Source organism: Protopterus annectens, chromosome 9.part0, assembly GCF_019279795.1.
Source record: "Protopterus annectens isolate FY-2018-M chromosome 9.part0, PAN1.0, whole genome shotgun sequence".
NCBI lineage: Eukaryota > Metazoa > Chordata > Ceratodontiformes > Protopteridae > Protopterus > Protopterus annectens.
This window is the reverse complement of record NC_056743.1, coordinates 1,735,446,151-1,735,468,687: the sequence shown is the minus strand read 5'-3', so window position 1 is coordinate 1,735,468,687 and position 22,537 is coordinate 1,735,446,151. Positions and strand designations below refer to the sequence as shown.

Genomic DNA, 22,537 nt, shown 5'->3' with positions numbered 1-22,537 from the left:
TGTTCGATAGAATTCCTAACAACACCAAAGGAGGGGACAACAAAAATTTATTGGAAGCAAAGGAATGTTTGTGGCAACTGAGATTGAATGCTTCCAATTCACCTGGAATTAATGAATAAATTTCCATTGCCAGTATACTGAAACATTAATCACATTGTATTTAATGATTTTTTAATTAATTTTTTAATGCATTGAGGTTCCAAATGACTCATTTTTTTAACATATACAGGCAGTTATCAAATTTTAATATTATACAGTATACTAATATTACAAATTTTATATATATTTAAATATTTATATGTAGTTTTAAAGGTTATTTATTTTTATGCATTATATTGTTTAGGTATATATATTTATATCTAACTAGTTGGTTAAGAATCATCATATATTGATATGATGTTAAATATATTTTGTTATAGTTATTGCCATTACATTGTAGGAGCTTTTTTCCATGCAGCTATTGTATGTTTGAAATTTGCATATGCGATTGTTTGAAGTTGTTCATTGGTTTTAACTTCAGTGTGTTGTGATATTAGTATATTTAAGGAAGATATTTCCAACCATATTATACTCTAATGATGCCCAGTATGGTTAGTGGGTGAAAGCGGTTAGTACTATTGTATATATTTACATTCCACTGGTTTTAATAAACGGGACCTTACACAGTACTGGTCTGCCTTTTGTTTTACTAGTTGCTGTGTTTGTTGTGTTAGTCATCCATTGTACAGACAATGCTTGCTGCAGCTTTACACTACCCTACATCTTTCAAGCCGTGAATACTGTCCCTTCACTCTGTGTGCTATGGTACACCAATTGAGTAAATGATACCCACAAACCCTTTACCTGACACACTAGTCTTATCCATCAGATAATACTTTTTTCTGTGTGTTGTTGCCCTCAAGTTCTATAACCCCTTATTTTCTAAATTACATTCCAGCTGTCAACTATTTACCCACAGTCCAGTCTACTACAGGTACTTCTGGAGATCATCTCTGCCCTCAACCAATTTCCATGATGTTTACATAAAATATAGCTTTACTTTCTAAATTTATTGAGGAATCTAATATAGATATAATAAACAGCAACCATCCCAACACTTAATTATGTAGCATTTTAGTGCTTAATGACTCTTCCCTTCTCAGCACCTCTCTAGAATGTACCCTCTCTCTCTCTCTCTCTCTCTCTCTGAACAGACAGCCATGTATTTTCAATCCAGATCTTCATTTTGAGCCTCACTTTATAGACTTTAATTTTCTTGCCTTTACTGTGTGTACCATAGTATATTGTAATGAAATGCAATGCACTGTCACAGACCTTGATGGAGTGAGTGTACTTTTACCACATCAATAGAGTTTCCTTGTCAGTTTTCACAGTCAAATCATAACTGGACTGAAAAGGCCTCAGCTGTGTGAAGCCATGCTGATTAACACTGGCCTAATGATAAGCATTAAGGAGTTCTGCCAGCCTGATATAATCCCAACGTTTCCATTGTCTTCCATGGAATGAAATTCAGGTTGACAGAGCTTTAATTATTAGTTCTTTCCTACCTTTATCTGACATCCATAACCAATTTTCCGCTTTGCAGAGCCACGTTAGTTTTTATTAAGAAAGGGGTACTACACAGTGCTGTCTACTTCATCAATGCCAACTCATTAGGTCTACAGGAGCCTTGACCTCTAGCTGTGAGCTTTATCACTACAACACTTTCAGATTTCTTGTTTTTCTTCTGTTGTTTTTCCTCTGATTATTTCTCCTCTTTATATCTAGTTGCCTTTCTCATACTAACATCCTACAATATTAGAGTTACTCCTATGTAAATACTATGTAAATACGTGCACAGGTAGGTCATTCTCTAATGTATCACCTCTCCTGTGTCAAAAAAGTAATCTACTACTTCTTTGCATGTTCTGAAGGTATCCAAAACACTTAAAAGTTGTTTCTTTTCACACCAACATCCTTGCTTTCTCCCCCTCTCAGTTTACCTGGCCATCCTTTATTAAGTTTGACGTACATTCTGTGGCATTTCAACATATATTGTAACCTCTGGTCATCATTTTAGTGCATGTACCATTATAAAGCTACACTTGTTAATAGTATGTGTGAGATGTAAAAAAATCTTGTGCAAACATGCTTTAGCATACATACCTTTCTATGGCAATCTAAGAAACTGCAGATACAGATTACAGTGTAACACTGTGTCTCCAGTGAACTCTGGATATAATTCAAATGTATTATTCTGAAACCATGAGTGACCGTTCAGTGGTGTATACAGCTGAGATCAAGTTAGCTTGGAAAAATATTTCAAAGATTAGTAAAAGATCTGCCACCTCTTTAAAGCTGCCATGCGATCAAAATCAGAATCTTAATTATTCCTCTAAAATGAAACAATAATTCCAGAAAAAAACATGCATTTTATATTACAATAGTATGCTTCCAAAGCATTAACATGTCTGTACGTTAACAAGAATGCAGAATGTCTGACGAATAACTGATTAATGTGAATTCAAGTAATAAAAGAACATATGGTAATAAGAAATTGTAGAGAGCAGCGCTGAAACCATGATATTTCTGTTTTTGTTTTAAGCAAGCAGAGCAGTGGAGGTAGCTACATGAGTAACTACTTATAGGCATGTAAAGTACATTTCAAACGTATTAGAATATTTATTACAAAGTGCATAACTCATGACACTTATACATATGCTTCAATGTTCTTCTTCTTCACCAACTTTATCTTCTCTTTTTGCATTGCTGATACCGATATTAGTTACAGGACACTTGGGAAACAGCTTTTCACTAGAAAAGATAGTCCAAGAAACAATTAACAACTATTATAAAAATACTTCAGAAAATGCTGCTACATGCTTAGAGTATACATTACACATTCAGAGACTTAAGAGATATCTTCGGCGAATAATATAGTAATTTACATCATCACTATATTCAGAATTACCCATATTAATTGTTAACCATAAAACTTTTACGGACACAATTTGTTTCAGCAGTGGAAAAAATCCTTCTGGTAAATACCATAACTTAAATATGTAGACTGCAGTCAAAGGCAGAAGTTTGGGTATAAATGCTGTGACATTTTACTGCATATTGAATTTTTTGCTTGACTCTCCTCTAACCATCCAGTTTGCTCTGAACTTTACTATTCTGGCATCTACACATTGCATGTAATTAATGTTTTTGTATTTATGATCAGTATGCATAAACATATTTTCTAATTATTGCACATAACATGATGAATGAAAAACAAGTATAGAAAGGTTGTCACTGTTTCATCTCGTAAAACACAGAAATGTAAACCATTCAAAATGTAGCTTCATGTATCACATAAAAGTTGGTGGTGCAGTGGTACAGCAGTTAGCATTGTCGCTTCACAGGAAGAAATTCTCTGGTTCAATTCTTGGAGACCCTTCTGTGTGGAGTCTGCATGTCTTGTCTGTGTTCCCAAGGATTTCCTCTGGGTGCTCCGCTTTCCTCCAACATTCCAAAGACATGCAGTAGGTGCATTGGACACTCTAATATGGCTCTAGGTGTGTGCATGTGTGTGAGAGTGCGTGGTGTACCCTCCAAGGGCAGTTGGGACTTGGGCTAGCAACCTGAGCCCTTAAAACCCATAACCTCCTCAGAAACAATGAATGCTGAAGGGCGCTTGTTGCCTGATGTGCCACATAGCATGGAAACATGGAAGAGAGAGACCATGTAAAAGTACTTATTTCTGTGACCAAGTAGGTTAAACCAGAATCATGATGGGAATATGTAATTAACCTCACTAGTCATGACAACATAATCTGTATGCAATGGTGGAAAGAGAAAAGAATGACAGTTTGATTGGGAAAAGATTCAACAGAATTTTAGTGATGCCGCAAGGAGTAGCTGAATGGAGGCTTGCAAGTAAGGCAGGGGCATCAATGAAAGCAGGTTGGATTACTGCAGAGAAAAATCTGATAAAGTCAGTGAAGACATCCAGAGCTCCATACTGACAAAGCAGCAAAAACTAATAGCACACCTGAGGATGGAGTTGCAAAAGTTAAAGTGAAACAATGACAGTCATACCTCTCAACTGTCCATATTTTTGTCTCATATTTTTGGTTTGTTCTTCATAAAATTTGTGGTTTTCTGGCAAATCATCGAGGATTGAATTTGCTAGATAATGGCAGACATTTGAGTTTTAGATATCTTTCAGAAAATGCATGGTAACACAAAACCTATAATTCTAGCAACCTTTTTATAAGACTGATATTTAAAATTTGTCCCTATATTTGGGCCATTGTCCCCACATTATTTTTGGCTTTGTCCAGATATTATGTGCTAAAAGGGTGAGAGGCAAGATGACAGTTTAGAAAAAAAATAGTTGAGTAGAGAAAATTATAGAATGACTGATATATCCAAATATGTGCAGGAGAAAAGAGCCAAGCTTATTCCCTCATGAATGAAAATGTGTAGAGAAGATATACCTAGGAGTAATCTGGCCATGGAAATATAGATTATGACACCCATTTTGCCATTCTGTTCTGTGAGCAATCTTATAGCAGAGGTGTGCTTTGTTTTAATGACAGACCCGCGGTGGTGGTGCTGCAGTAGCGTTGTTGCCTCACAGTAAGACGTTGTCCGGTTCGATTCTCAGCTAGAGTGTCTTTTATGTGGAGACATGCATGAATGGGCGAAGGTTGTGCATCAGGGCTGGTAACTCGGCATGTAAAAATCAACTACCAGTCATTAGTGGACCGGAGTTCCACTGTGGTGACCCCTAACCGGGAAAAGCTGAAAGACACAACAACAACAACATTATTATAGCACAGAGAAGATATGTAAATTAGGTGTTAATATAATGCAATAAAATACCTGTACTGCAGTCTAAAGACTACATAGTTACAGAAATATTCTGAAGAGTGGTGAAATATCATGAGATCCCTTTCCTGAGAGCATCTGACTTGTATTCAACACACTAGTAACTGGCATACTTAAGCAATTGCTAGTGTAGAAATACTGAGATTTAATTTTTAAAGTCTGAGACTGCAGTATCCCAGGAACTGATACAGCCATCTTGGAGTTAGAATATATAAGTAGCTGAGATGTGTGTGTGTGTGTGTGTGTGTGTGTGTGTGTGTGTGTGTGTGTGTGTGTGTGTGTGTGTGTGTGTGTGTGTGTGTGTGTGTTTCTGGTCATATTGCTGGCAGTAAGGAAATCAAGGCACTAACAAATTGACTTCTTGGAAAACAAAGTTTTCTCCAAATTACATGGTACAGCAAGAATCACAAACTTAGAATTAGGTTATCAAAATAACCATGTGATCCCAATAAAGGTGGTGCAGAACAGATGAATAAGAAGGGAAAAGGGGGGGACATTGGTAGTAATCATCTTCATCATCAATTCCCTTTTTCCCATACATGTAGTCCATCACCAGTATGAACAGCAGTGAGCTCTGAGTTGCACCTGGTACATACCCACTCCCAATGGGAACCCCTGTGTGAGAAAGAAAACTTGTCATACTTGAGTCACTGGGTCCTTGTGCATAGGGTGCACTAATTCTACCAATATTTCTGGGACTTCGAAGCACCCAGCACTGCCTTATCAGATTTATGGGGACCTTGTAATTTGTTTTCTCCAAGTTTAAGAATGTTGAACTCTTTCCTCATCTCTAGTTTCTTCTCATCTGTCTGTCTCACTGCAAACATGGGGTTAATTATGCTGCATCATGATGTGAATCTGAACTGTTTACCTCTCATCTTACTTTCTATGTTTATCAGTCACTCTCTCCAGAAATTTCATGCAATATGACAGGAGTTTGATTCCTCTGTACTGCCCACCTGCCCACAGCTGTGAATGCCCCCTTTGTTCTTGAACACTGTCACTAGTATATTTATTCTCCAGTCATCTGGGATATGCCTTTCTCTCCACACAGCTATAAGTTCCCTCAGGAGCAGTTTCTCTCCTGTCTCACCCAGCATCTATATCATATTTGCTGTAACTTCATCTGAGCCTGCTGCTTTCCCTGACTTCATTTTCCTTAGTGCTGTTCTTATTTCTTCTGTGGTGGGCTCCTCCTCTTCTCTCACCATAGGCTGTATCTGGGATAGTACAGCTTCTATGGGGTTTTCTTCATTCAGTACTCCTAACATCTGTCTTTTCTGTCCCGTGGACTGGTGCACAGGTTGTTCCTGGCACCCCTATAAAGGGTGACTGACTATATTCTTTATCTTTCTGTATTTGGCTTGAAACCTGATATTGTTTCTTTGCGCCATCTACTGACTTACTTTCCAGAAGCTGACAGAGTGTCATTTATGCCTTGCTTTTTGCTATTTCATCTTCTTTCCTAGCTTCTTTATTGGCTGCAGTGTCACCAGTTTATAAATGAAGTGAGAGGTCTGCAAGAGAAAGAATTGCCTAATGATATGGCTGGGAAGAATCACAGGGGATCCAGTGATGTCAGGAGATGGAGATAGACAAGAAGAAGGGAATTGCAACAAGGTTCAGGAAAAATGATGGCCTGAAACTGCAACAGATGAAATGAAATGGGGTCACAGATGTAACAGCATGCAACAGCATGTAACAGCATGCAGAAGGAAGATTATGGGGAGGGTCATGAGGGTGAATTATATGTAGCTGGAAGGAGAAGCAGGTAAAAAAAACAAAACAAAACAAAATACAAAGTGGAATGTGGTAAACTAAAAAAAATTGATAAGCAATAGGGGAATGATACAAGGGAAGGCCTGGTCGGCAGGTTAAAACTGGACGGGAAATGAGAAACTATGTTAGAAGATAATAGTATCAGCAGTAGAAATAAGAATAGAAAAGAGGTAAAAGGAGGAGCAGCAAAGAAGATTATTATGAAAATACTGCAATTGAAATAGAGATTGAATATATGTATACTCAGAGGGAAAGAAAACAGGTGTGAGGTGCCTTTTATTCTGAAAATATAGGTCATTGTAAATGTTGACAAAGTGAGGAGGATGAGAAATATGAGAAGCTTTCAGAACATGTGCAAGAGCTGAAAGCTTACCAGCATTTCCTAGTAATCACCTCTGAACCGATTGTGTCATAGGTTCATAGGTTCATAGGTGTTCACTAGGCTAACAACCACAAGGGCCTTTCTAAGCCTAGCCATGCATCCCAAATCTCTGACAAGTTCTGATACCCTTGGCAAGTGTAAGCATGTGCCTGGGAGATAAAACATTTACAGGTTACCTGTTTGCATCAGAGACATAGGTGCCAAACCAGGGATGAATTTCCAGTTTTCCATCCAACTGTCCAAGATGCACTTGAATTGGATTAGGGAAGAACTCTGCTTCATATGGATGTAGAGCCTGTTCAATAGAAGGGGTAATCTCTGGGATACATACCTATCTCTCCAGCAGGTCCTATTTATATCACAGGCAAGGTTTAAGTCTTTAGAATGAGTAATTCTGGTACTGTTTGATGTGTGGATCTGCAGGAGGTCCATCAGAGTGGGGTCTGACAATGCCCTGTATGCCCAGGCATAGATCTCCCCTTAAAAACCTGTAGGAGACAGAATACAGGGATAGGGCCTTGAGGTGGTCTGCATGGGACATATTACTTATGCCCTGTATTCTTTTAGTGAGGACCCTCTGTGGATGCTCCAGTTGTTGGATATGCGTGGTTAGGTACATACCAAAGGGGGCATAGTACTCAGTGATAGGTCTGATGAATGCCGAACACAGTAGAACAATGACTTCTTTGGACTTAGACACTATACCTTTGTTTATACATTGCACAACACTGAATGATTTCCTCACAACTGTAGACACATAATGATCAAAGTCTAGATTATTATCTATGTGTGTCCCCAAGTCCTGACTACTAGGTCAACTGTAAGGGGTGTGTTGCCAATATGATAGTTAACAGGGATGGATAACTGTAAGGAGTGTGTTGTTAATGTGATAGTTAACAGGTATGGATGACTTCCCAAAGGATACTATTATGCATTTCTTGGCATTTAGTTTTAGTCCATGACTCTTACATCAGTTGTTTGTCTGTGTCAGCCCCTCCTGGAGAACATTTGTATCAGTGTGAAATTCAATGACAGCTCCTAATTTGCAATCTTCTGCAAATTTAATCAACCAGAGACCACTGACATTGGCCTTGACTTCTGAGAAGTAAATGCCAAAAATAGCTGTCCAAGGACTGATCCCTGAGGAAGTCCACTTGTGATTGGCCTCTTTGTAGAGGTGGGCTCCCCAATTCTAACTTCCTGGGTTCTGTCTATGAGCCAGTTGGCTATCCACCAAGTGATATATGGATTTTGCACCTAACCTCTTCAGTTTGTTAACATTGCCTAAGTGGGGTATTATGTCAAATGCCTTGGCCAGATCGAGGTTTAAGTCTGTGAATGATTTTGCCCTCATCCATTGCTTTGGTGACCTTCTCAAAGAAGTCCACCAGGTTGAGTAGACATGATCTGCCCTTGAAAAAAACAAACTGGGTTGGGTCCAGTGTCTGAAGGTTTACTATATCTCTCTTGATCATCTCCATGATAACTCTTTGCATGGCTTTACATATAAAACTAGTGAGACTTATGGGTCTGTAGTTTCCAGAGTCTGAAGATGGGTACCCACCTTTGTGAAAAGGGATGACTGTTACCTTTCTCCATTCATGAGACACAAAGCCTGTTTGGAGGCTACAGTTAAATAATAATTCCAGAGGCCCTGATAGGTCATGTTTCATGCTATTTAGAAGGCATCCTTGGATATTGTCTTGGCCCATTGATGCAGTGTTCTCGGCCTTAGAGACAGCATTAAGGACCTGTTCCCTAGGGATAGTAGGGGGAGTTATATTTGATGATATTTCCTGAGGGAAGGTTGAGGGGGAGAGAGGAGTAAAGTTGGAGCTGAATTTATCAGCTAGGAAGTTTGCTAATCTTCTGGCACAGTCAGTATAGGCAGTTCATTTTATTTATTTTTTATTTTTATTTTACATTTGTTGACTGGGCTGGTCAAACTGGATATTTGTCCATTTTCAGCAGAGGCCCGGGGAGAAAAGCTCCAAGTGAAAACATTAAACATTAAAAAACAGAGTTACAAATATAGCTCAGAGAAAAATAATAGCATGGTAGTATTTTTACAGAGGCTACAATAAGCAAACACAGCTGGCCAATTCATAGGTTCATAGGTTTACAGGTAGGTACTAGGCTATCTGCCCGAGGGCATTTATAAGCCTAGCCAGAGTGTGTCGGCTTTCGCCACCCCATTGATTAATTAACTGATCCTCTGTCAAGCAGAGCCAATGAAGTGATCCCAGGGGTGTATTTTCTGTTACCCATCCACTCATCAAGGTTTCTCTTGAAGAGTTTTAGTGAGGGGCTCTGCCTAATGTAGTTTGGAATTTTGTTCCAAAGCATGGGGAGTCTCTGTGACAGGAATCTATCCCTCCAGCATATTCTATTTATTGTTGTGGTGAGATTTAGTTCACTAGAGCACGTGACTCGCAGTGACTTGGATTTCTAAAGGTGGTGCAAGTCCATCAATTCTGAGTTGGACATGGCTTTGTAAGTCAGGCAGAGATCACCTCTGAGTAAGCGATATGCCACTGAGTACAGCCAGAGTTTTTCAGTCGGGCTGCATAGGACATATGTTTGAGGCCAGTAATCCTCTTGATGAGGTACTTTTGTGGTCTCTCCAGCTGTTGGAAGTGTCTTACGAGGTACATCCCAAATGGGGCATTGTACTCTATGATGGGTCTGATGAGTGACGAGTAGAGGGGCACTATAACCTCTTTATATCTAGATGTGAACCCTTTAGTAATTAGATGGGCCACATAGAAAGATTTCCTAACTACTATGGCAATATGATTGTCAAAGGAGAGATTACTAGCTACCTGGGTCCCCAGATCTCTTTATTACCTCTTCTGTATTAAGGGGGCTGCCACCTATGTGGTAATTTGTGGGGGGTTTGTTTTTCCCAAACGGGATGACTATGCATTTTTTGGCATTTAGCTTGAGGCCATGACTTTGACACCAGGTGTCTGTCTCAGTAAGGACCTTTTGGAGGATGTCCGTGTCAGCTGGAAAGTCAATTATGGCTCCCAGTTTGCAGTCAACAGCAAACTTGGTTAGCCATAGTCCTCCGGTGTTTGCCTGTACTTCTGAGAAGTATATGCCAAACAGTAGGGGTCCCAGGACCGAACTTTGTGGGACACTACTTGTGACTGGTTTAGAGTCGGACCTGGAGCCAGCTATTCTTACTGTGTGAGTTCTGTCTGTAAGCCACTTGGCAACCCATCTCATGATGTAGGGGTTTATGTTCAGGCTGGTGAGTTTTTCTGTAATACCCGAGTGGGTGAATGGTTTTGAAAGCCTTGGCGAGGTCAAGGTAGGCTGTGTGAAACACCTTTCCCTCATCTATGGACTTGGTGACTGTCTCAAAAAGTCAACCAGGTTTAGTAGGTATGATCTGCCCTTAGCAAAGCCAAACTGGGTCGGGTCAAGTATTTGGATGTTCCCAATGTCTTTGTTAATGAGTTCCATGATGATGCTCTCCATAGCCTTGCAGACCAGGCTAGTCAGGCTTATGGGGCGATAGTTATCAGGGTCAATTGTGGCTCCTCCTTTGTGGAGTGGAATAATCCATTGCTGTGTGCCATTCTAAGAGCATGTAGCCTGTGGAGAGGCTGAATTTGAACAGTGTGTTTAGGTGGGGGGGTTAGTTCGTTCTGTAGTTCGTGCAAGATGCAGCCTGGGACACCATCTGGCCCCATTGATGCTGTGGTTTTGGCTTTTGAAAGAGCTATATTCACCTGTGCATCTGTGATTTCCTGGACACTGCACTTTTCCGGTATTGTTGTGGGTCCTAAAACAGCGAAAAACACGGACAGCACCCAATAAGAGAATAAAAAAGCACAAATTTATTCCACAATCCAGGCAGATAAACGTAAGCGCTTTCGGCAGGTTCAAATAACCCGCCTTCTTCAGACAACCACGAATTTCCAAACCATTTAATAAATACATTCATATTGAAATTCATTATCCTATCATAGTAAAGTGCATTCTACAATTTAATGGAGCCATAACAACCTTAAAGAACTAAAGACTAATAATCCAGATGCCTTATTATGTTACTGACTTTAAAAGCCAAAGTAAGTTCTATTAAAACACTTTCAAAATGTTATAAACTTAAAACCTTATCCTCATGTAAATACAGATACAGGCAATGGTTATATTCATTGATGCTTCGTATTTGCATGTTGTTACTATTTTTATACAACACCTATTAAAAAATTCACTACTACTAAAGCTATGTACAAGAAACGATCCCAAGACTGATGTTAAACATAAATTCTGGGAATCATATCTGAGACTTCATTTAAAGCTCCTGTTTACAGTTAGAGCCTATAACTATAAACACATTTTATGTTAACAGAATTAACCAAAAAAATGTGCAAAAAAAGTTGATTGTACCATTGATAAATTTAAGCATTGGTGACTATTATTATATGCCAATATAGTTGACTAAATTCCTACCTTCTGATGATGTTATAAATTAAGACAAGGTAACTAATGAAACAAATACAATGCTCACTTACAAATAAAATAACATAAACAAAACATAAAAATATACCTTATTAAAAATTAGTCCCTAGCAACTCGTTATTTCAAAGAAAATGATGATAACTACATCTTATGATAACAAATATAATATAACTTAATTTAACCCTATACATTATTGTGATGATAATTACTAAAAATATGAAATACTTATAACAAATATAACAATGATTATGATTATTTACCTATTAAGAGAAAGCCATTTTAATACGCATTTGATAGAAAGGCTTTCATTAATACCAGGGAAGACATGAGCCCTAGTCCTGATCTGCCAAAGCAGTTCGTCAATTTCTAACAAAATCTCCCATGGTCCTCCCCTTAGGTCAATCTCACGCTGTTGTAAAACGAAAAAATGGAACCCATGGCCAGGGGACTCAAGAGAATGCCTTGCAAGAGCATTGCTAACATCAAGTCTTTTAACAGCATATTGATGTTCATAGATTCTATTTTTTAGCCTTCTAGGTGGGGGGGTTAGTTCGTTCTGTAGTTCGTGCAAGATGCAGCCTGGGACACCATCTGGCCCCATTGATGCTGTGGTTTTGGCTTTTGAAAGAGCTATATTCACCTGTGCATCTGTGATTTCCTGGACACTGCACTTTTCCGGTATTGTTGTGGGTCCTTTTGAGGGTTTGAGGGGGGTGAAGTTTGCACTGAATCTATCTGCCAGGATGTTGGCAATATCAGTAGGTTCAGTATATTTTGTGCTATTTTACACTAGTTCAGTGCATATCTGCGAGTTGCCACTAAGATTCTTAACATAGTTAAAGAAGGCTTTGTGGTTATCTTTTGAATACTTGGCTATTTTTCTTTTGAAGTTAGCCTTGGATGATTTTATGAGGGACCTTAGTTTCTTACTGATACTAATCAGGGATGTCTTTCCTTCTTGGGATTTGCTTTTATTCTGAACTAGTTTCCTCCTTCTATTTTATAACCTGCTTATGTTAGGGGTCCACCAGACTGGTTTCCTTCTCTTAGAGGAGTGAGTCTTGGTTTTGCTAGGGATAGCACGATCCATGCATCCTTGTAGGTGCTCATAGAGTGCATTTGTAAAGGCTTCTGCATCTTGGGAAGCATTATCCTTTAGCGTGGGGGCTGTGAAACTTACTGCCTCTATCTTAAGTAAGGTGAAGTTTGCTTTAGAATAGTTTTTACTTTGGTTTCCTTAGTTGGGGGTGGTGGTGGGGTGTGGACATCCAGAGTAATTAGTTTATGGTCTGATCTAACCAGTGACGGGTTGACCTCCAGTGTGGAACACCTGTCACCCATGTTTGTGATGACCAGGTCCAATATGTTTTCACCTCTGGTAGGGGAGATTACCAGCTGATCCAGGGCATTTGAGTTGATAAATTCCAGGAAGCACAGGGCCTGGGAGTTTGTACTCAAGTAGTTTTCCCAGTTAATGGTAGGGTAATTGAAATCCCCCAATATCAGGGTGTTCAGTAGGACCTTCATGTTTTCCAGTGTCTCCAGAAAGGTGGAGTGGTGGTCCTGGGTCATGGAGGGTGATCTGTAGCAGGCCACAATTTGTATTGCAGATTTGCCCGATGTTAATTGCACATGGATGATCTCAGAGGTATCATGCTGCGCCACTAACCTGGAGGTGTAGGTGTCTTGAGGAATATGGATACAACCCCTCCTTTTGTGTTTCAGTCTGTGTTCTGTGGCTGAAACGTGTGGTACTTGTTGTAGCCTGGTAGTGCTGGGGTGCTCTCTTCAGCCTTGAACCAGGTTTCAGTTACTGCACAGATGTCGATGTTCTCCATACTGAGGAGTGCTTCGAGCGTGTGCATTTTGGGATTTAACCTCCTGGTGTTGAGTAGCCTAACCCTCCGTTTTTTGTTAATTGTGCTGTTTATGGAGGTGGGTTTGACTTTTGAGCCTTGCCTAAAAATGGCACTATGGGGGCAGCAAGAGCCTTGGCCAGTATTCAAATGCCTAGGGATGACAGGTGCAAGCCGTCTCTTGTGAAGCAATGCAGCTTGTTGAGCATGTCGTCCCAGGCTGACAGCCACTGGATAACCTTTGAATGACACCAGAAGCTTAGCCATTTGTTGAAACTGATCACTTTTTCTTTATACTGATGTATCATTATTGGTGAGGGCAGGATGCTACTCAGGGTCAGGGTCATACCAGCCTGGGCTACATGATCAGAGTGCTCTTCCATGTCTCTTTTCATGTAGTCCAGGGAGGTATGTCTCAGGTCATTCACACCAACATGAACAATGACAGGGTCATATTTGTACTTGTTCTGGAGTGTCCTGAGTGCTTGTGTTATGTGGCAGATTCTGGCTTCTGACAGGCAGCTAACAGTAACCTTCTACTTGTCCAGCCTAGTGAGTGGGATGTCAGTGTGCCTGACTATAGAGTCACCTATTACTAGTGTGTTAGATATGTTATTTCGCCTTAAGGGCTGTGATTGTGTGGCACACTGATTTTGTGTTTTATGTGTTGTCTGAGTTATGATGGGAGGAGCAGATTGTTTGGGTGTCTGCTTTGGAGGTCTCTGATGCTTTTGCAGGTTTTTATTTAGAGCCTCCAAGTATGATTTTGTGTATTTATGTGTATTTTTTGCCAGTAATGGTTTAGTAGGTCTATGTGTGGCTGGAGGTGTGGTGCAAGTGTTAACCTTCTCCTCTTGACTGTCTGTTTCATTCTTGGGTAGAGACAGCTTAGCCTCCACTTTGGCTGTATAATTGCATCTCTCGCATATGTTAGTGTTTTGTCGTTGGAGTAGAGGGTTGTCTGTGTACGTGAGGCAGTTGTAACATTGCCTCAGGATATCCAGATTCACCAGCTGGACTGGAGAGTACACCTGAAATTGCCCTTTGGTCATGCCTGAATATTAGGGTGAGCTGCTTAGTCGCTTGGTTGGTGATGTAATGAATAAAGAGTCTTGCCCTGCTGGGCAATCAAGTGTCAGGGTATGTTAGTGCTTGCTATTAGGTTTGAGCAAGTGCTGGGCTGTAGGATGCTTTTTGAGTGCTTAGGTTGAGAGTTACACTAGTTTCAAGGGAAAAACTGAAGAGACTAGCTTCAAGGGAAAAACTGAAGAGGAGACTTAGTGGAGCCGGGAATAATTTAACCCTAGCTTACAGGCACTGCCTGGCTCCCAAAACCATGCAAACATGGTTTTTATAGAAGGGAAATGAAAGAGATAGAAATTAGCCCAAAATGGCCAATAAACTACTAACTTCTGGGCTGGAACCACTCCTCCAGGGACAGATAGGCTGCTCAAAGCTCCCCTCTCTCACAGGTGAACAGAGAAACTTCCTTCTATCCAAGTAAGGTGTGGGCAACTCAGAAACTTGTAACACAGCCCTGAATTCAGCACTAGCCTGAAAACTGGACTATACTAACTTAGAAAGGCGGGAGACAAGGATTTTTTTTTTTTGCTTTTTTGAAAAGATAAGGCAAAAACAGTAAAAAAATACACTTAAAACAGCTTTAAATGACTACAAACGATCAGAAAAGGCTATTGCACTTTAATGTGTAGCCTACAACAGTTAAACAAATTATTTACATAAAAAATCGACTTTTTAAAAGTGCAGGCAGTCAAATAAGTACAATATGTGAAAAATAAGCTTTTGAATCACAATTAACACTTGAAAATCGGCGATTAGGCGGAAAACAGTTAAGTACAGCAAGAAAGTACAGAAAGTTATCACTCCAAAGTCTCTCTTCTAAGCTAGAAGGCTTGTATCAGTTTAAGGCTTTCTAGTGCTTTCCAGTAGGTTAGTTACAGGAAATATGGGAAGCAAGCGCTGATGTGGTCTTTTATGGACAAATTGTCCAAATGGTCAATAACTACAATTTCTGGGCCAAGAACCACTCCTCTTGTGGTAGACAGGCTACCTAGTGCTTACCACTCCCACTGATAAGCTAGAAGGCTTTCCTCCAACACAGAAAGGCTTGTGGGGCTCCCAAGCTTACCAACAGTCCTGGATACAGCAACTCTATACCTGGACTAGACTAGTAACAGGAAAGGTGGGGACCAAACTCAAACATGAGCTTTTAAGCCAGAAAGTAGAAAGAGATGGAAAACTGCCCAAATGGCCAATGAACTACAATTTCTGGGCCAAAACTCACTCTTCCCATGGTAGATAGGCTACCTAGTGCTTAGTCCTGGATACAGCAAGACTGTATTTGGACTAGATTAGTTACAGAAAAGGCAGGAAACTAGCTTAGAATTTTTTTTTTAGGCTCATAGATTAGGAGTAGGCTAACTACTCTTGTAGGCCATTTTAAACTGAGCCAATTATCCCTTGTGAGACTCAAAACCTGCACCTTGTGTTTGTAAGGCAAACACCTTAACCATTAGGCCACTCTCCCAACAAATTTTCAAATTGCAGTGCAGGCTAGCACACTTGAGTGTGTAGCAATACCACAGCAAATACAGTTTAAATAAATGCAATTAAATTAACAAATGAGTAAAAAACAAGTGCAAAAGGCAGTAAATTAGAAGGCTACTAACAAGCAGTAATAAGTGCAGAGTAAGAGCGACTGAACAGATAGCACACAGAACAGCAACTAAGAGAGTTACAGTAAGAGCAGCTGAATAAAATATGCATATATTTTATTTATTTATTTTATTTATTTATTTATTTATTTTGCGGGAGGGAACATAGCAGGATTAAGAGGCTACAGGGGTTGTCCTTCCCAAATGCTCTCTTTGTAGACAGTAGGAGTGCCTGAAATCAGAATATGATCTCACTGCACTCAGTTGAGTGAGCAAATGAGATGGGCCAAGAAGGAATATCCAAATTTATTTTTTTTTATTTTATTTTACATTTGTTAACCGGGCTAGTCTAACTGGATATATTTCCATTTTCAGTAGAGGCCCGGGGAGAAAAGCTCCACATAGAGATAAACACAGTTACATAGCATACAAAATGAGCTGAGATAAAAAGGAGGTGGGAATAGACAAATATACAGGATAACATCATAGGATTCAACATTCACATAACATCATAGGATTCATCCTTCACACACAAGAAATAAAAAATGGAAACTTATTTCACATTATTTTACAGGAAGGTTATAAAAAGAAAGTAAAAAAGAAAAAATAATCAAAATGACAAGAGTAAGAAGATCAGTTAAATTTATACTGTCAGTAAAAAGAAATGAACCTAAAGGAGGAGAAGGATAATTGAGAGGTAGCTCTTATAAAGTGATGGTAGTAAAACTTGGACATAAAAAGAAGGAAGAAGGAGAGGGAGAGGGAGGAGTAGAGGAAATTTGTGGGAGATTTAGTCGGGGTTACAGCAGGGACATAACCAGTGATTTTTAAGGTAAGTTCTAAGTTTTTGTTTGAACAGAACAGGAGTTGGAATAGAAGTAAGTTCAGTAGGAAGTTGATTCCAGTGTTTACCAATGGCATTAGAGAGAAGGGTGTCACCAGCAAGGTTGTTGGATTTAGTTAAAGTTACTAGGAGTTTGCTAGAGGAGCAAAGTGAGTTCAGGTTAGAGTAAGGGGTAAAAAGTTTGGAAAGTGCAGGAGTGTTATTAGGTTGATAGAAAGCTCTTTGGACAAAGGAAAGTTGGGAAAGAAGCAACATATTTTCTAATTCCAGCCAGTGAAGTTGCTGAAGGTTCAGACAGTGGTGAGTTCTGAATTGATTGCCAATCACAAATCTAGCAATACTATTATATGTGTTAGCCAGTTTAGAGAGATTGTTTTTCTTCAGGTTAGTGTAAATTGGTGAGGCATAGAGAAGAGTTGAAATAAGGTGAGAGTGGGCAAGAGTAGCTTTGGCTGTCGGGGTTAAGAATGTTCTAATTCTGTAAAGGGAGCCCAATTTTCTGTTTACAGTTTTAATGGTATTATTGATGTGACAATCATAGGTAAGGTTGTTGTCAATCATGACACCTAGCAGTTTGGTAGTGGAGTCAGCTGATATGAGGGTGCCATTAATAGATAAGATAGAGAAATCTAATGTGGGAGACCTAGTAGTAGGTTTAAAGAGGAGGAGTTTTGTTTTTTTAGCATTTAAAAGTAGGCAGCGTTTTAAGAACCATGCTTCTACTGTGTGGAATACATTTTGAGTAATAGTTTGAAGCTCCGGAATGGTTTTAGCTGAGCAAATAAGAGTGGAGTCATCAGCATATTGTATGCATGTAGCTTGGGGAATAGCTGCTTGTAGGTCATTTATAAAAAGGGAGAATAGGAGAGGTCCAATAATAGAGCCTTGTGGGACACCAAGAGAAATTGGGAGGAGAGAGGAGAGTTTGTTATCCCAGAGGACTGCCTGTTTCCTGTTAGAGAGATAGGAAGTAAACCATAGGATAGCCTTTGGTTCTAAAGCAAGAGATTCTAGGATTTTTTATGAGGAGGGGGTGGTTAACCATGTCAAAGGCTTTGGACAGGTCAATAAAGAGTGCAGAAGAAAGAATATTATTATTGCGGTTTGTGTTTATGAAGTCAGTAAAGGAAAGGAGAGCTGTGGAAGCCCTTACAAATGCCTTCTATGAACACCTCCAGGACTGCATGGATCAGGCAATCCCAAATAAAACCAAGACTCTTTCCACAAAGGGCAAACGTCCAGTCTGGTGGACCCCAGCCATTAACAAACTTTACAATAAGAGGAGAAAGCTATTACATGATAGAACAAAATCCATAAAAGGGAAGTCACCCCTGATCATTATTAGTAAAAAAATACGAGCACTCATAAAATCAACTAAGGCCAATTTTGAGAGAAAATTGCCATGGATTCAAAGGACAATCATAAGGCCTTTTTCAGCTATGTTAGGAACCTGGGTGGAAACTCACAGATATGCTCAGAATTAGTCCAAAATGATACAAAAATCACTGAACCCACAGACATTGCCAACATACTGGCAGACAGGTTCAGTGCAAACTTCACCCTCTCCCCTAAAGGAGAGATAACTATCCCAGCAGTGTAGCCTCCCGGACATCTCAAATGCGCAGGTGAAAGCTGCTCTCTAAAGCTAAAAACACAGCATCAATGGGACCGGATGGTGTCCCCGGCTGTGTGCTACACGAGCTAAATGAGGAATTAAACCCGCACATAAGGCAGCTGTTTAATCTCAGCCTTACCACAGGATACGTGCCCAAGGAGTGGCGTGGCAACTGTGGTCCCACTCCACAAAGGTGGCCTCACGGACCCTGGTAATTACGCCATAAGCAACAAGTCTAGTCTGCAAAGCTATGGAGAGGATCATAATGGAGCTCATAAACAAAGATATATGGGACTTGCAGACATTGGACCCGACCCAGTTTGGCTTTGTCAAGGGAAGATCATGCCTTTTAACTTGGTCGACTTCTTGAAATAGTCACCAAGGCCATTGATGAGGAAAGGCAGTCCATACAGCCTACCTTGACCTTGCAAAGGCTTCGACACAATACCCCACTGGTATTGTAGAAAAACTACCAGCTTAAATGTAAACCCATATGTCACAAGATGGGTTGCAAACTGGCTTAAGGACAGAACCCACAGGGTTAGAGTTGCTGGCGCTGTGTCAGACTCCAAGCGGTCACAAGTGGTGTCCCACAGGGCTCGGTCCTTGGCCCCCTATTGTTTGGCATCTACTTCTCAGAAGTACAGGCCAACATGGGAGGACTTTGGCTGACAAAGTTTGCAGATGACTGCAAACTGGGCGCCATAGTGGAAAGTGCATCGGACACGGATATCCTTCAGAAGGGACTCACAGAAACAGATAGCTGGTGCCAGAGCCATGGCCTGAAGTTAAACGCCAAAAAATGTATAGTCATACCCTTCGGGAAAAACAAGGTAACCCCAAGCTACCATATAGGTGGCAATCCACTAAGCACAGAAGAGGTTATCAGGGACCTGGGGACCCAGGTTGACAGTGGCCTTTCTTTGACACTCGCATTGCTAAAGTGGTTAGAAAGACCTTCTACATTGCCCACCTGATCATGAAGGGATTCACATCCAGATCTAGTGAGGTCATTGTTCCCCTGTACTCTTCACTTATCAGACCAATGATCGAGTACAATGCCCCATTCGGGATGTATCTCACCCGACATCTGCAGCAATTGGAGAGACCCCAAAAGTTCCTCACCAAAAGGATAAAGGGACTCCAAAATCTGTCATATGCTGCCAGATTGAAGAAACTCCAGCTCTATTCAGTCGCATACAGTCTGCTCAGAGGTGACATGTGCCTGACATACAAGGCCATGTCCAACCCGGAATTAATGGACATGCTCCACCTCACAAAATCCAAATCCACCAAAACCACTAGAGCAAGCGACTTAAACCTTAGCACGGATATAAATAGGATGTGCTGGAGGGATAGATTTATCACTCAGAGACTCCCTATGCTGTGGAATAAAATCCCGGTCCATGTGAGGCAGAGCACCTCGCTGACTCTGTTCAAGAGAAATCCAGACCTGTGGATGGGAGATCGTAGGTTTACCCCGGGAATCATCTCTGGGTCACTGCTGGACAGAGGCACAACAAACTAATGGGCACAGTATTTTTTCATATAAGGGGTGGCGTAAGCCACAATAATTTGGGCTAGGCTTATAAATGCCTTAGGGCAGATAGCCTAGTATAAACCTATGAACCTATGAACCTATGAGAGCAGTGGTAGTACTATGAAAAGGTCTAAAGCCGTGTTGACAGTGAGTTAGAATGTTATTTTTAGTTAAATAATTCATTAGTTGGTAGTGAACACATTTTTCCATGATTTTTGCTAGGGGAGACAAGAGTGCTATAGGTCTGTAATTAGAGTATTCATTGGAGTTACCTCCTTTATGTAAGGGTATAATGTGTGAGATTTTCCAGATGTCAGGTATGGTTCCTTCATTAATAGTTCTGTTAATAAGGATAGATATGGGATAGGCTATAACCTTAGCTGCTTTTTGGAGGAATTCTGATGGAAGTTGGTCAGCTGATGGGGTACATGGTTTAAGTTTTTGGATGCATTTTTGGATAAAGGTGGTGGAGATAGGTTGTATAGTGAAGGTTGGTTGATTAGAAGCTGCAAGAACAGGGATGCTAGAATTGTCAAAGGAAAGGTGAGAGGCCAGAGAATTGATAGTATTAGTAAAGAAGGAGTTGAAAGCATTGGCAGTTTCATGGGAAGAATTTTTTTCGGATCCAGAGGGAGAGGGAGTGGTAGTCTGTCCGGGGTGAAGAAGTCTATTCAAGGTTGACCAAGAATAGAAATCTACAAGAGGGTTTGGCAATCTCAAAGCCACCAACATTAACACCACAACAAGAACAGAGAGGGTGGGTGGGGAACTAACTGTAGAGACACAGCCACAACTTTCAGTTGAGTTAATATTCAGTGAGAAACACAAATAAATAAATTAAATACAGAACTATATGAAAAAGAGCAGATAAAACTGTACTTAAATTCGCTTATACATCCAGTTGATTTCAAGATCTTAGTTGGAGGAACGCTCAGATAATAAGCAGAAATAACACAAAATGCACCACTTATTTAAGGGAAGACAGGATATCAGTGATGAAGTGAAACTACCCCCCAATGCTATCAATGACTACACAGAAATTATAACAAGTACTCTGCAGTGACACAGCTACAACTTTCAGTTTAATTAATATTCAGTGAGAAACACAAATAACTAATTTAAATGCAGAACTATATGAGAAAGAACATATAAAAGTGCACATAAATTCACTTATATGTCCAGTTGATTTCAGGTAGATCTTAACCAGAGCAAAACTCAGATAATAAGCAGAAATAACCAGTGGCGGCTGGTGACTTCAAATCAAAGTGGGGGGCTGCAGGAGACAGCTGAATGGGAGGGGCCAACGGGGAGGGGTGTGGTCAACTAAAAAGGGGTGGGGCAATGGTGCAATGGGATCAGTGCTGGACATGCTTACTTATTTACATGAAATAAATGCTCAGTTAGTATGGTGCATGCTGAATACTCTACACAGCAGACATTATTACATACATACACACACACACACACACACACACACACACACACACACACACACACACACACACACACACAGAGTCATGAGGCTAATAGTATGTCCCTCAACAAGCTACCTTACATTTTGCTACTTTAGGTGCAGAAACCAAGACTGCAAAGTGTGTAAACATTTATTCTTACAGAAAAAGTACATTTGCTAGCATTCTTTCACTATGCTCAAAACCACAAAAACTGGTATTTTAAATACACTGCTACCCTTTGTGCCATACTATCATTATGAGAGTCCAATCAAGACAAAATGAAGCGGAGAAGAAAAAAATATTTCAATGCCTTGGCTACATGACAGCTTACTTAATATCTAGATGGAAACAAAGGTTCTGAGGCATGAAAAAAAATTACTTTTTAAATACATTACTGGAATGCCAGTCAAAATAAAGTATAAAAAACAAGCAGCCAACCAACAAAATGCATTTTCTGAATACGCATAAATCAACACTATAAAAATATGACAGAAAACCAGAACATTCTGCAAAATCAAGGACAGATTAAAAGCCATGACTGTACTTGCGTCTACCTTGGATACTCTAACTGCTCCTTGCCTGGACACATCTAAAGTCACTACATGGGGGAGTGGGGTACAACAAGCATGTCACAATTTGAAACGTCTCTGGCTGATGGCGATGGCCATGGCACATTTCATATACTCTCAATCTCAGAGCAAGAAATCTGGATAAAGCCATAAATAAAAGTAGGACAAAGGCCCAAAAATACAGACAATTTTTAAATATTGCTCTTACAAACTTAGAAAGTTTAGTAGGTTTTGCATCAGTATAAATTTTCGGTAGGTTATGAAGTCAGAAACTCAAGCATCTGTCATTTTCTAACTTCAATCTTTAATGAAAATCTGGATATTCTGCAAAAATCTGTACACAGACACATGCTTTACACGTTCTTTTTAGAGAGAACGATAAACTACGTATATAGAGGCAAAGAGCGTGTGAGTAATCACATTTGTAAACATGAAAATGCTGAAATTGCCACAGCCTGACCTGTTTCCTGTGATCCTGTGATTTGATTACAGG

General features: G+C 40.0%; 1 protein-coding gene across 1 annotated transcript in view; it reads right to left on the bottom strand.

Moving 5' to 3' along the window:
* Positions 1-2,415: 2,415 nt before the first annotated feature.
* LOC122812233 (adhesion G protein-coupled receptor E2-like) overlaps positions 2,416-22,537 on the bottom strand; it is a 1,024,993-nt gene continuing 1,004,871 nt past the window's right edge. The window contains exon 12 of the mRNA XM_044084590.1: positions 2,416-2,793. The gene's annotated coding sequence lies outside the window, so the exon portion shown is untranslated. The remainder of the gene's footprint in view (positions 2,794-22,537) is intronic.